Here is a 15,065-nt window from a genome sequence, read left to right as displayed (position 1 = left end):
GTCGAATTCATCATACGATCAAAACAACTGGTGCGCGTCAGACGCCGCTGACATGGGCCCCCTGCAGACGGCCGGGTCGGATCCAGCCCCCAGAATTCTCACAGCGGGATATGAGCCATGTCCCTGTCGTGACCACCGCGGCTCACCTCCTCCGGGGGGCTCCCCGCTCTATTTCCGGCTGGCGCACAGCCACACATGCGCAGTGCAGAGCCGGTGCGTCACCAGTGATGATTGTGTGTGGCGCTCTGCAAAAACAGCTGTGAGATGTCATACGGTCAAATCGCGGCTGTCTGCATAGGATTGCATTATCTAATGCACTCTGATGGCAGCGGGCACGGGCGGAAATTCTGCGGGAAATCCCACCGCCGAGCTTCCGCCCGTGTGCAGGGGGCCTTACAATGGGGTCCGTGGGGTTCCGGCGCAGTATTTGTTGTTTTGACAGGAAGAGTAGTGCAAATATTGTGGAATTTGTGAGAGAACCTCTCTAGCAGATGTGAAAAAGGCCCAACGGCAAAGAGGAAATTGTAAAACAATTCAAGTACTCCACACAAGCTCATGTCCGAGCAGCCGGGCCTAAATACATGAAAGCAGGGGCAATCACTTCACCAAGGGCCACATCAGCATTAAGGTCGCCTTCAAAGGGCTGTTTGTAATTGTAATTCTGTATTTTAAAGGATATATATTAAGGGGGAGGGAGAACAGAAGGACTAGAGCGAGGTTCCAGTCCAGAAAAATTGGGGCACAAGTCCCCCGACACCTGACTCTGGGATAAGTAAAAAATGGAGTTTGCAGAACTTGGTGAAAGGTTCCCAAAAAAATCTTCAGGGCGGAACCCTTACTCACTGGGTAAGTCAGACAGGAAAGGCTGTCCTCTGCCGGATGCCAGCAATTACCAGGATGTACACGCTGCCTAATAGTCTGAGCCCCAGAAAGCAGCGCTGTACTGCAGGACAGGCATAGCGGGAGAAGCAGATGGGGTGCCCACCAAAGGCTCCAGGACGGCAGTAACCGCCACAGCGCAATGTCTGCATGCACCTAACGTCGCAGTGTAGGACCAAGATGGCGGCCGTGATCCAGTACCCAGCGGCAGACTGCAAACAAGTCCACAGTGACCAAAGGATCTTTCTGGCACAACTCAGAATGCTCCAATCTAGAAGAGGCTCTTCTGTATCCGCGGGTCACGTAAAATGATGTGACGGGCCTTGAGTTTGGCACATACAATAAAGGAAAGCTCCATTTTTCATCTCTCTCAATCCCTGTCTGTCGGCCTCTCTTCAGGGCAGCTGAGGACACACAGTTCTCAAAAGGAATCTGTGCCCACCTTAAGGCCCCCCTGCTCACAGCCGAGTATCAATTGTGGAATGGGTGATCGTCTCCCTCACGGATGATCTGCTCAATTCCGCACTAATTCCAACCAATGGGGCATCCACAGGTCCACTCACACAAGCGGACAGCGACTTTCTGCTCGTGGAGAAAAAGAAATCCCAGCACGCACCATCTTCCTGCGGGCTTCACACGCACCGCTTACATTTAAGTCAATGGAAACTATCCGATCCGCGGCCCTTCAAAAATTGGCATTGTGGTTAGGTTGCGGGATCCATGTCATCGCCTGGCGATGGCTGGACCCTCCGCAGTACAGAAGGACAGTGGCCGGGCGCAGGGGCGGATTCGAAATTCGTCACATTTGTGTGCAGGTGGCCTTCTATTGTCATCTCTGAGGACATCATAAGATGGTGACGGGCACGGTGGTCACAGCGATATGTCTCCTGTATGCATACGAGCAAAACCTGTGGAGAACCTTCTACTTCACTAGCAGACGGCACAGATGCAGGACCAGTCCTCAATATTAATGAAGTCCATTTAACCCTGACAGCTGTCGCTCTATGCACAGTGATTGTATGCAGGGACTGAAGGGCGCAGCGGGCGGGGACTGAAGGGCGCAGCGGGCGGGGACTGAAGGGCGCAGCGGGCGGGGACTGAAGGGTGCAGCGGGCGTGGACTGAAGGGAGCAGTGGGCGGGGACTGAAGGGTGCAGCGGGCGGGGACTAGTCCCTTGTGTCTGGCCGCTACTAAGAAAATGCACATCTTTCCCAAAGTACTCCATGCAGCAGAGATAGCGCTATAATTGCGCCGGCCATTATGTGATACCTCACAGAGGGCAGCAAACAATGATGACAGATTCCATTCATACGGGATGGACGTACGCCGCAGAACGCAGCCACACCATAATGCACAGGTCTGATTGCAAATTTTGTTACAGAATTGCAGGCAGGTTTTAAGCCATTTTCAATTCTGCATCAAACTCTGTAGGAAGCCTGCAGTGTGGAATTCAGCGCTGCTTGCGGTGCGTTGTGCGGCCTACACCGCCCCGTGTAAGAAGTCCTTCAAGGAACCTCTGTGCTGTGAGGTTCACCACAACGCTGGGCTAGTTTGGGCTGTGGCCCACTTCTCTTAAGTCCGGGGGGCTAAATAAATCTTGGTATTTGTATGGCGCCAACTTGTTCTGCAGCGCTTTCAGGTAATTATTACTTATTTCTGGGTTCTCATTTTACCGACCTCAGAAGGATGGAAGGCCGAGTCAACCTTGAGACGGCTACCTGAATTACGCGGGGATTCAACTTGCAACCTTCAGGTCGTAGGCGAGAGCTTACACTCTGCACCTCACGAGGCTACCTCTCTCCAGTTATGGCATGTAGGAGGGTATCTGCGCACGGGAGGCTCCTCAGGAAGTCACTGCACTGTCCGTTAATGTGGTAAAACCGCCTTGTTGGAAACGGCTTAACCCTCCGGCCAGAGCGGAGCCTGCACTTATTTCTGCAGGGTCATTTCGTTGACTGGATGAGAGTTGAGACCCTTCAGTTCTTCTCTTTATTCACAGGGTTATTAAATGTGTGTTTATTGTAACCGCTATGAAAAAGCAAATTTATTGGCAATATGTGTGTCAACGTCTTTCCTTCAACCATACTGGTGTAACCAACCGGCATTTAAAGGGGTCCCACCACAATGTAGTTATTCCCTAGCCAAAGGATAGGAGATACCTTTATGATTAATAGGCGTCTGAGAGGCGGGAACCCCACCCATCTGGAGAACACGGATCCCAACAGGTCAACGGTCCTTGCATGGGTGGAGCCGATCCACGCCGACACTCCATTCATGCAAGGACCGTTGGGGTCCTGGTGGATAACATCTCATATCCCCTGGACATTTTTGTCCACCCCTTTAAGCAGGTAAGAGGTGTTTTTCTGTTCTCCATAGAAATATCATGCCAAACTGGACAGATCTCCAACTGAGCAGAAACCTGGACCTCCGATAAACCCCAATATTAAGATCACTGGCTACATTTTACTCTGAGCCAAGTGTTCATATCAAGCGAACAGAGCAGCATCGTTAAGCCGTGTTCGCAGCTGGGGCCCAAATGCCGTCTTTTTTTGTCAAAGCCACAAACCCCAATATTCTGATCCATTTTTCGGACGAGTCTCGGCCACTTAGGTCAATGAGGATAGAAAAAAGATGAACATGCAGAAAGTAAAGATTTTGGCTTGTTTCAGTTTTTTTTGGGAAAACCGGATCAGATGCAGACGAAATAAAGACTAAAGCCGCTCAGCGCTGCACAGGGATGAAACAATGGCGCTTGTTTCTGGACGTAACAGGGACTATTCTTAATGCAAGTGTGCCCCTTTTCTCAGGTGACCTGACAGAAGTGGTCTTTTGGGGAGGTCTACAACGTACTACTGTTATAATATGGCCTCTGCACCAACTCAAGGTGATCCTCGAGGTTGTGCCAGACCAGCAAGTTATCCGCTTGTCTGCTGAGACCCCACAATCCACAGAACACGGTCCTGATCACCCTTGTGAACGGAGGTCTGCTGTTCATCAGCTGATTGTCCTGGCTGCATCATTAGTAGCCAGAGGGAGAAGCGGCATGGCTGAGGGCCACGCTAGGACAGCAGGAGGACTTGTTTACTGCCAGAGATATTGGCACTTTGGTATTTGGTTGTGCCAACCATTTTTGCAAAAGTACCAACAGAAAATGCAGGAATATTGCTGGGACTCAGAAAACCAACTGTAGACTTTTCACCTTCACTTGCAGCAATATTTCGGTTGGATGAACTCTTCTAGGCGCACCACCTGACAGGCGAAGCCAGCTTTGCCCCAGCTGTGGTGGATTTGTGACCCCACACTGCAATCCAATTCCCATCATTTCCCCCCGGATTACTTGGACCCTGATTTCTCCTTGGATAGTCATCTAGCTCAGTGTTGTATCTGCTTGGATATTCCAGCAGGTCTATGGGCCATTTCGAGATAGAAGTAACTGCACTGTGACCCTGTGAGAAGTGATGGGTATACCGAACATGATTAAAGGGACACTTACTATGTGGTTAGCAGAGAGGCTGGCTTCACATCAGCGAATTACGGGCGCATTTATGCATCGTTAATGCGGCGGTCTGTCCCAGCGCGTCTGTCAGTCTACTGACCCAAACTCACAACATTAAAGAGACAGTCGGCTACTTTGAACCCTAGGGCTCTAATTAGGTGACTCGCTGAGTCCGAGGAGGTAAGTCTTATACTCCCCTATTCCCAGCGCTTTATCGACACACAGATATGTGGTCTCCTGCACATCACACAGGGGGAGCCGTGCGACGTGAGTCTTAGAAATGTTGGGTGCAGCTCGCTGTTGTCCGTGCGAATGCATCCTTAGGCTCGGATCACACAGGGCAGAATGTCTGTGCGGACTTTCTGCATGGACATTCCACCCACGTTTTTAATCCTGGGATTAGCCACTCCATTACACACTGCAGCCAATCCGTTGTGGCCAAGCTGCACTGAAATTGACATGCGGCGTGGAAAAGACGCAACATGTTAATTTTTTCTCCGTTTCCGCAGCGGCCTCTCTCCTTTCTATGAGGAGAGATGGCAGCAGCGGAATGCAGGCGGTGAAGGGCCGCAGGTTTTGAAACTGCGCTTATCCCACGGAAATCTCGCAGTTTTTCCATGTGGTCATTCCACGGGATTCCGGTTCCGTGTGAACCCAGCCTAACACTTATTTTTTTAAAATGTTTCTATCCCCAGATATTCCAGAACTGTTAGAATAGCGCCACCTGCTGCTTGTATTCAGTGTCTGCAGCGTCCCATAGGGTGAGCCCCGACACATGGCATACGCTGAGGAGCTGGGAGGGCAAGATGCTGGCTTGTCACGGCGGCACTTACCACGCTCCCTCCCGGAGGGATGCACGCAGCCAAGGCCAGGGCAGCACTGGGCCTCTTCCAGACACCCCCGGCATGAGGATGCCCAATAAAGGGTAGAACAGGTGAAGGGATTGTCATGGGTGACGCCACCATCCTGGCACCCACCAGCATGAACATCGGCGGGGAAATAATTGAGCCACAGACAGTAATATAGTATATAGTACCTCAGGTAACCGGGAACGGTCAGGGCCTGCAATAACTTTACTGGGTAACAGCTTCAATGGTACGACTCCAGGAGACATGGAACAACTTTCCCGCTCTCAAGCACTCACATTTATAACCTCTCTCATACCAGGTGACAGGATAGAAATGTTACATTTACAGACAGTCAGCTCATACTTTGCAGACATTAACCCCTCACACGCTGCAGCTGTGCAATACACATAACACAATGACAAGACAGTTTTGCACAGTGCATCTCTATAAGACATACATGTATGACATTCTGGAGGGGTCAGGGAAGCATGTAATGGGCCACTACATGTCCACCTCAGTAAATGTTCTGAGGTGGTCACATCTGCTCATTCTTAGCTCTCTCTGCATCCCTGGATATGTGGGGGGATCCCTGGTGTTGTAAGCGCTGATGCTAAATTTGCAGAGTTTTTTTCTGGTAGCAGTGAGATTCAGAGCAACTGATAAGAGAGGAGAAAGCGTTACTGAGTAGGTGTGACCACCCTGGAATTCAAAAACGGGTCGAAAAGTGAGCCTGGAAACCACAGGCGGGTAAGTCTGACTTCTATTGTGGGTAAAGTGTTTGAAGGGTTTCTAAGTGAAAGGTAAATAGCTGTACAGATGGTCCCCGACTTGCAAACAGGTTCCGTTCCAGGAACCCGTTCGCAAGTCAATTTGTTCGCAAGTCGAACAAATGGTAGTATGGAGCGGGATCGCGGGTGGATCCCGCTCCATACAACGTCAGGTGTCGGCTGTTCTTACAGCGGGCACCCGGCGGCAGCAGTTCCGACGAGCCGCGCCGCTTGTTGGAACTGTTAACACTTTAAATACCGCTCTGACAGCGGTATTTAAAGTGTTAACAGTTCTGACGAGCGGCGCGGCTCGTCGGCACTGCTGCCGCCGGGTGCCCGCTGTAAGAACAGCCGGCACCCGACGTTCAGGGGGCCCGTACAGCGTCCCACGATGAGATCGCGGGACGCTGTGTGGTTGCTAGGCAGCCGGGGACCTCCTGAAAGGCCCCAGGGCTGCCTATGCAGAGTGCCCATCAAGCGCACGGCTTGATAGGCGCTCTGCATAGACAGCTCTAGGGCCCTTCAGAAGGCCCCCGGCTGCCTAGCAGCCGCGATCTGACCGGACAGGCTTCTATCAGGCTTGATAGAAGCCTGCCCGGTCCCTGCACAGTATGATGTCATGCCATAGCATTACATCATACTGAGCCATAGCATGACATCATACTGTGCAGGACAGATAGTTCGTATCTAGCGAAATACGTAACTCGAATGTTCGCAAGTCGGGGACTATCTGTATAACTCCATATCAGCATGGGTTTATGAGGGGGTCACTCCTGTCGCACCAACCTGATCAGCTTCTACGAGGAGGTAAGTTCTAGACTGGAGCGGGGAGTTACTGGATCTTCTGGATCTGGTCTTTTCCAAAGCGTTTCATACTAAGCTGCATAATAGTTCGGTATATAAAATGAGAATGCATGGTCTGAGTGAGAATGTGTGTAAGGGGGTAAGTAACTGGTCAGTGATAGACAGAAGAGTGGTTATACATTGCACATACTCTGATTGGGTTACCATTACTAGTGGGGTGCCACAGGGGGCGGTATTGGAGGGGGTCACCATTACTAGTGGGGTGCCACAGGGGTCAAAGTTACTAGTTGGAGTTCCACAGGAGGCAGTATAGGAGAGGTCATAGGTACCAGTGGGGTAGTACAGGGGTCAGTATTGGAGCAGTCACTGTTACTAGTATGATACCACAGGGGGCGGTATTGGGGGGATTAGTAGTTGGGTAACACAGAGGGGAAGTAATGGAGGGATCACCGTTACTAGTGGCATACAACAGGAGCCGGTATTGGAGGAATCAACATTACTAGTGGGGTACCATAGGGGTCAGTATTGTATTGGCCACTGTCATTAGTGGGGTACTACAGAGGCCAGTATTGGAGGAGGGATTACTATTGGGGTATCAAAGGGGTCAGTAGTAGGAATCATCATTGCTAGTGGGGTACCCCAGGGGGCAATATTGGAGGGTCACCATTGCTAGTATGTAATATATGTAAAGTAATTAACACAAGAGGACAGAATGCGGCTGTAAATGGATCTGGATAAGTTGGAGGCACAAAGTGTCAGCTGAGGGGTAACGCTGATACATGTGCGGTTCTGCACACGGGCAGAGGAGATACAGGTCACATTACACACTACATGGGAAACCACTGGGAACACCGACATGGAAAATAACTGTGGGTTATAATTGTAAGCTTAACTGGAGCAAACAAATGTCAGGCAGCTGCTGCCAAGGCAAATAGGATCATGGGGGCATCAGAAGAGGTCTAGGGGCACATGATGAGAACATTGTTCTTCCTCTTTACAAGTCACTGGTCAGACCACACATGGGATATTGGGGACAGTTTGGGGCACCGGGACTAAAGAAGGACATATCAGAGCTTGAGTGGGTATAAAGGGGGCAACTAAAGTAATAAAGGGAATGGGCGGACTACAATACCCAGAGAGGTTATCAAAATTTGGGTGATTTAGCTTAGAAAAAAGATAGCTGAGGGGCGACCTAATAACTATGTATAGATATATCAGGGGTCAGTACAGAGATCTCTCCCACCATCTATTATACCCAGGACTGTAACAAGGGGGCGCTCTAATAACTATGTATAGATATATCAGGGGTCAGTGCAGAGATCTCTCCCATCATCTATTATACCCAGGACTGTAACAAGGGGGCGCTCTAATAACTATGTATAGATATATCAGGGGTCAGTGCAGAGATCTCTCCCATCATCTATTATACCCAGGACTGTAACAAGGGGGCGCTCTAATAACTATGTATAATATACCAGGGCTCAGTACAGAGATCTCTCCCATCATCTATTATACCAAAGACTGTAACAAGGGGGCGCTCTAATAACTATGTATAATATACCAGGGCTCAGTACAGAGATCTCTCCCATCATCTATTATACCAAAGACTGTAACAAGGGGGCGCTCTAATAACTATGTATAGATATATCAGGGGTCAGTACAGAGATCTCTCCCACCATCTATTATACCCAGGACTGTAACAAGGGGGCGCTCTAATAACTATGTATAGATATATCAGGGGTCAGTGCAGAGATCTCTCCCATCATCTATTATACCCAGGACTGTAACAAGGGGGCGCTCTAATAACTATGTATAGATATATCAGGGGTCAGTACAGAGATCTCTTCCATCATCTATTGTACCCAGGGCTGTAACAAGGGGGCGCTCTAATAACTATGTATAATATATCAGTGGTCAGTACAGAGATCTCTCCCATCATCTATTATACCCAGGACTGTAACAAGGGGGCGCTCTAATAACTATGTATAGATATATCAGGGGTCAGTACAGAGATCTCTCCCATCATCTATTATACCCAGGACTGTAACAAGGGGGCGCTCTAATAACTATGTACAGATATATCAGGGGTCAGCACAGAGATCTCTCCCATCATCTATTATACCCAGGACTGTAACAAGGGGGCGCTCTAATAACTATGTATAGATATATCAGACAGGGAAGTACAGAGATCTCTCCTGTCATTTATTATACCCAGGACCGTAAAAAGGGGGCGCTCTAATAACTATATATATATATATATATATATATATATATATATATATATATATATATATATATATATATATATATATATATATTGTCTCATAGACTTGGAAGGGACCTCCAGGGTCATCGGGTCCAACCCCCTGTTTAGTGCAGGATTCACTAAAGCATCCCAGACAGATGTCTGCCCAGCCTTTGTTTGAACACCTCCATTGAAGGTGAACACTCCACCACCCGTGGCAACCTGTTCCACTCATTGATCCCCTCACTGTCTAATATCTAATCTGTGTCTCCTCCCTTTCATTTTCATCCCATTGCTTCTAGTCTTTCCTTGTGCAGATGAGAATAGGGCTGATCCCTCTGCACTGTGACAGCCCTTCAGATATTTGTAGACCGCTATGAAGTCTCCTCTGAGCCTTCTCTTCTGCTAAACATTCCCAGATCCTTTAACCGTTCCTCATAGGACGATTAGCAGACCGCTCACCATCTTGGTAACTCTTCTCTGAACTTGCTCCAGTTTGTCTGTGTCTTGTATAAAGTAGGGCGCCCAGAACTGGACCCAGTATTCCAGATGAGGTCTGACTAAGGAAGAGTAGAGGGGATAATGACCTCACGTGATCTAGACTCTGTGCTTCTCTTCATACATCCCAGAATTGGGTTTGCCTTTTTGGCTGCTGCATCACATTGTTGACTCATGTTCAGTCTATGATCTATTAGTATGCCCAAGTCTTTTTCACATGTGCTGCTGCTTAGCCCAATTCCTCCTATTCTGTATGTGCTTTCTTCCTTTTTCTTGCCCAGATGTAGGACTTTGCATTTCTCCTTGTTAAATACCATTCTGTTAGTCGCTGACCACTGTACAAGCTTTTCTAGATCTTTTTGAATACTCTCTCTCTTCCCTAGTGTTAGCTATCCCTCCTAGCTTTGTGTCGTCAGCAAATTTGATCAGTTTCCCTGAGCGCTGGCCACTACACAGGGGTCGCACCAGAGCTTCTACGAGTGCTGGCCATTACACAGGGGTCGCACCAGAGCTTCTATGAATGTGGCCATTGCACAGGGGTCGCACCAGAGCTTCTACGAGTGCTGGCCATTACACAGGGGTCGCACCAGAGCTTCTATGAATGTGGCCATTATACAGGGGTCGCACCAGAGCTTCTATGAATGTGGCCACTACACAGCGGTCGCACCAGAGCTTCTACGAGTGCTGGCCATTACACAGGGGTCACACCAGAGCATCTACGAGCGCCAGCCATTACACAGGGGTCACACCAGAGCTTCTACGAGTGCCAGCCATTACACAGGGGTCACACCAGAGCTTCTAAGAGTGCCAGACATTACACAGGGGTCACAACAGAGCTTCTACGAGTGTCGGCCATTACACAGGGGTCGCACCAGAACTTCTACGAGTGTCGGCCATTACACAGGGGTCGCACCAGAGCTTCTACAAATGTGGCCACTACACAGGGGTCGCATCAGAGGTTTTGCTCTGACCATGATGTGCCCTGACGCTGCCTAGATTGACCCTGGTTAGGGTTTAATGCACAGCCAGCGGCCACATAAAATAATTTTTACAAATTCTACTCACCCCGTCTGCAGCGCTGCCGGTCCATGAGAATTAACCTGTGGACTGCTGCTGCTACCACTGTCATGCTGGACTAGAGCTGCAGGCGGGTGTAAAGCCTGTAGGGATGCTGCTCAGCCAGAGGTCAGTAGGGGGAGCTGCTAATGGCCTCTGGCTTGGCAGGATCCCTGGGACAAATATGGGGATCAATAATACTACTGGGGCCAATATAGAAGACACTGTTACTACTGGGGCCACTGTGGGGATGCTCTTACTACTGAAGTCATGTGGACACTGTTACTACTGGGGCCACTGTGGGGATGCTCTTACTACTGAAGTCATGTGGACACTGTTACTACTGGGGCCACTGTGGGGATGCTCTTACTACTGAAGTCATGTGGACACTGTTACTACTGGGGCCACTGTGGGGTCACTATTAGGCCTCATTCACAAGGCCATAAGTGAATTTTGGTCGTGAAAATACACTGCATATTTGATCGACCGTAAATTGCTTACGCCAGCGTTTTTTAGCTGCTCCAGCATGTCTTCAATGACGTCATGAATGGCTGTGATTGGCTAACGCCAGACTAAGTTAGCCAATCAGAGCATTAGCTTTCTGGAGGCGGGGCATTCAAGCCCTGCTTGCAGAAAGCAATGCTCTGCCAGTGTGCACGGGGGAGCGACAGCCTGCAGCAGCGCCGTGGGAGGTGAGTATTCATTTTCTTTTTCGGACCTGTATACCCGGCGTATATGACAACCCCCGACTGCAGAGCAGATTTTTCGGGGTTAAAAGGTCGTCTTATACGACAGAAAATACGGTATTTTAATAGTAGGCGTTGCTAGCAGCAGATCCATAGCAAATATGTGTATGTTTTCTGTTTGTGTGTCTTTCCCCACAAAAAAGCATCTTTTGTTGGCAAAATGGTGAATTTTGTGTTTCTTTCTAGTTTTTGTAATCATTTAACCACCTATATAATACACTACACTACTTATGCAGTACAGTGTATTATTGCCTGCCTGTTAATAGGTTTTCATACATTCCATACCCAGAGGTCATTGTTCAGCCTCTGGCTGCCATAGTGACCCAGCGAGCCCCCTCCCTCCGCCAATCTTCTTAGATACTGCAGTCGCTATTGACCATGGCATCTAAGGGCCAAAAGGCCTTCTAGTAAGATGACCAGACGTCCCCATTTAGGAAGAACAATCCCACTTTGGTACCCTGTGTTCCGCTTTCCCCAGGGTCCCAATTGGGATAGCCATTTGTCCTGCTTTTGGGACTTCTGTCCTGTTGGGACGCGGGGTTACCATGAAGGTGATTACCCACCGTGGCTCCCTGGCTTGTAATTACTCTGCCAGTCTTGCAGGCAGCAAACTGTATAAGGAAGCTGCCAGGGACTGGAGGTGGGCTTTCAGGAGAGAAGGGGTTAAGGAGAGGGACTACCGTGGTAAGGGATAAGGAGGAGTTAAAAGAGAGGAAGAGGAGGAGTTCAGGAGGAAAGAAGAAGAAGGTGCATCGGTTGGAAGACGCCCGCCCACCCTCCCGGGGGATGGATGGGGAGTTGGGCAAAAGGGGGGGGGGTATGGAAGGTTGGAAGTTGTCACAGCGGGTAGGCGGAAGGACTTCCCATGTAGGAGGAGCAAGGTGGTTTACAGCCCGACTCCATCAGGGCTAACGCACGCCTTTTTGGGGGTACTGACTTAAAGGGGTGGAGAAACATGGGAAGCGGTGGGTTATAGAAGTTTTATAAGGTTTTTAATAAAGCTGTGGCCATCCTACTAAAAATTAAGTTTTTCTTTATTTCAGGTAAAGGGAGTATGGGAGGGTAGCATACTGCCAGTCCTTCAGGACTGTGCGGCCCTCCTCTGCTGAAGCACCACCTCCAGTCCCTGGCAGCTTCCTTATATCAGTGTTCCCCAACTCCAGTCCTCAGGGACCGCCAACAGGTCATGTTCTCAGGATTTCCTCAGTGTTGCACAGGTGATGTAATTATCATCAGTGCCTCGGACATTGCCACAGGTGTTCTTACTATAGGAGATCCTGAAAACATGACCTGTTGGTGGTCCCTGAGGACTGCAGTTGGGGACCCCTGCCTTATACAGTTTGCTGCCTGCAAGACTGGCAGTATGCTACCCTCCCATACTCCCATGTTTCTCCACCCCTTTAAGTCAGTACCCCCAAAAGGCATGCATTGGCCCCGATGGAGTCGGGCTGTAAACCGCCTTGCTCCTTCTATATGGGAAGTCCTTCCGCCACTAGGGATGCCTCATACCCCCTATGATGCATCCCACCCCACTACCTCTCTCTACCGCTGCCTCTAACCTGTCCTGAAACCTGGAGATGAAAATGTCCAATCCTACATCGTTCAAATGGACGCCGTCTTCCCTCAAGTCGCTCCAACCTAAATCCTCCAGCTCCCAGTGGCGTATGGCAATCCCCCCAAGGTCCTGCACAAACTTTGACAGTTTTGCGTTGACTACTTTCCGCACTCTGTCTATCGCTTCGGGCCGTCTCGCTCCTCTCCACACTCGCCTTTTTACAATGTCCGACCAAACAAACTGCACTTCCTTAAAGTGAAGCAAATCCTGCTTCCTCATGACCATCAGTTCGTTCATTTTCAGGTGGCCCAAGTCATTCCCTCCCGCATGTATCAGCAGGATGACCCGGCGGGCGCGGTGCCTGTTTGCTGATCCGGATCACTTCTGGTAGCAAGCTATACTAGCAAAGTCCACGAATCCCGAGTCAGTGCACTGATGCCCCCTTAAGACCCAGTCCTCCCCCGACTGGGCGAATCAGCGCCCATCTCTCCGCCCCATGTATATACGAGTGCCCAAGAATCCAAATTTGCCACGGCTCTTCCGCTGAAACAAATAACCAATAAAAATGCAACTGCCGCCACCATGCTGTTTGCCCCAACAGAGGCGCTCTCACCTCACTTTGCTTCGCCGCGCCCCTACGCCTCTATCCTATTGCCTGCCCCTACTTTTAAATCCGGCCTGACCTACGATTTATACGTGTCCGACTTTCAACGCCCCAATCGCTTAATGCCTTCTTCTCTCACCCCGCAGTTGTATGCCATCGTTGCTGCACCAATACGAAATGAGTGCGTGCCAAACACCGCCGGCCTAAAGCCTGCTCTACCCAACGCCGTGCGGAGAACTGGAAACGTGTCAGTGGGGAGCCCGATGCATGCGCCAGGAAATGGTCCGCACTCACCGCCTGTGAAACATGTTGCTTCACCAACACCACAGGGCATCAACCCGAACCCAGTGCCCTTACAGAGACCCAGTCTCCACCACCGCACAAGTCCGTTTTCGACCGTCTGATACACAAGCGAACCGTCGACTCCTCCACCACATCTGCTCTACGCAGACCTCTCTGCTCGCTGGGACTAACGCAACGATTCTAAAAAACGCTAACGAAAAAGACGTTCTAAAAAGCAGCGTCTCGCTCGCATCCATGAAAACCAACTCCAGCGCCTCCATTAATGACACCAAATCGTAAAACAGGGGCCTATGTCTTGTCTGTGTACTTCATGGACCGCACACGGCTCGATAGTAGCCTATGAGGCTATAAGCATGAGCCATGTTCACACACACCAATGGTCTGTGGAAAAAAAATGGCTGCCTGGCAACTTTGTATGCGTCTCAATGAGCAGATTGGAGATTATAGACTATCCGATGCCGCTTCACCCAAGATTGGTGAATAAGCCCTTACTCTCCACCAAAGTAGAAGATATCGTGCCAGTCAGCAGCTCACCTTGTTCATAGAAGAAACACAACATGTTCCCTCATATGAAATGGCCCCATATCTTCCCCAGTAGTAAAACCAGTCCCTCCCCACTCCCCTATTAGTCACAGCAGACTTTTATACCTTCCCAATATTCTCGTAAAGGCTCTTTACTTCTGCATTAGGCCCCCTGTCCACGGCAGTGATGGAATATCACCAGCGATATGGAGGTGAGGAGGGGGGCGAGCACTCTGTGGTGAGCCTAGCTGACAGATGGGCTCACCGCGGAGAATCGCAGCCAGTCATGGCATGCAACGCTTTGAATCCCGCGAACGGTGAATCGCTATGATTCTCTGCTCATGAACGTCGGGGCTGCACTTGCCAAAGCAGCGCTATACAGAGCGTTCACTGCGTTACTCGCGGACAGATTATTGCTGCGCGTAACGTAATCAGCTATCGCACGTGGACAGGAGCCCTTAGTCCTACTGTCACAGTCCCCAAAACACTAGTGAAGGAATCTTTCCCTAGATGACACAGAAGCCCTCGTCCCGCTGACACCTAACGAGCAAGAAGCAAAACCGGGTCACCAGGGGACCTTTTAGCTGCCTTGACGACTCGTCCACCGGGTTTCCTCTTGCATTCATATATATACTAGCTGATATACCCGGCTTCGCCCGACTGATTTTGGTACTGGTGTTTATCTGGTGTTCACACGGAAAGTCTTATACAGTCGTGGTTAGTTTAGAGATACTGAGGAAAA

Source organism: Eleutherodactylus coqui, chromosome 13, assembly GCF_035609145.1.
Source record: "Eleutherodactylus coqui strain aEleCoq1 chromosome 13, aEleCoq1.hap1, whole genome shotgun sequence".
NCBI classification, from domain to species: domain Eukaryota; kingdom Metazoa; phylum Chordata; class Amphibia; order Anura; family Eleutherodactylidae; genus Eleutherodactylus; species Eleutherodactylus coqui.
The sequence above is the reverse complement of the archived record's forward strand: the minus strand, read 5'-3'. Positions refer to the sequence as shown.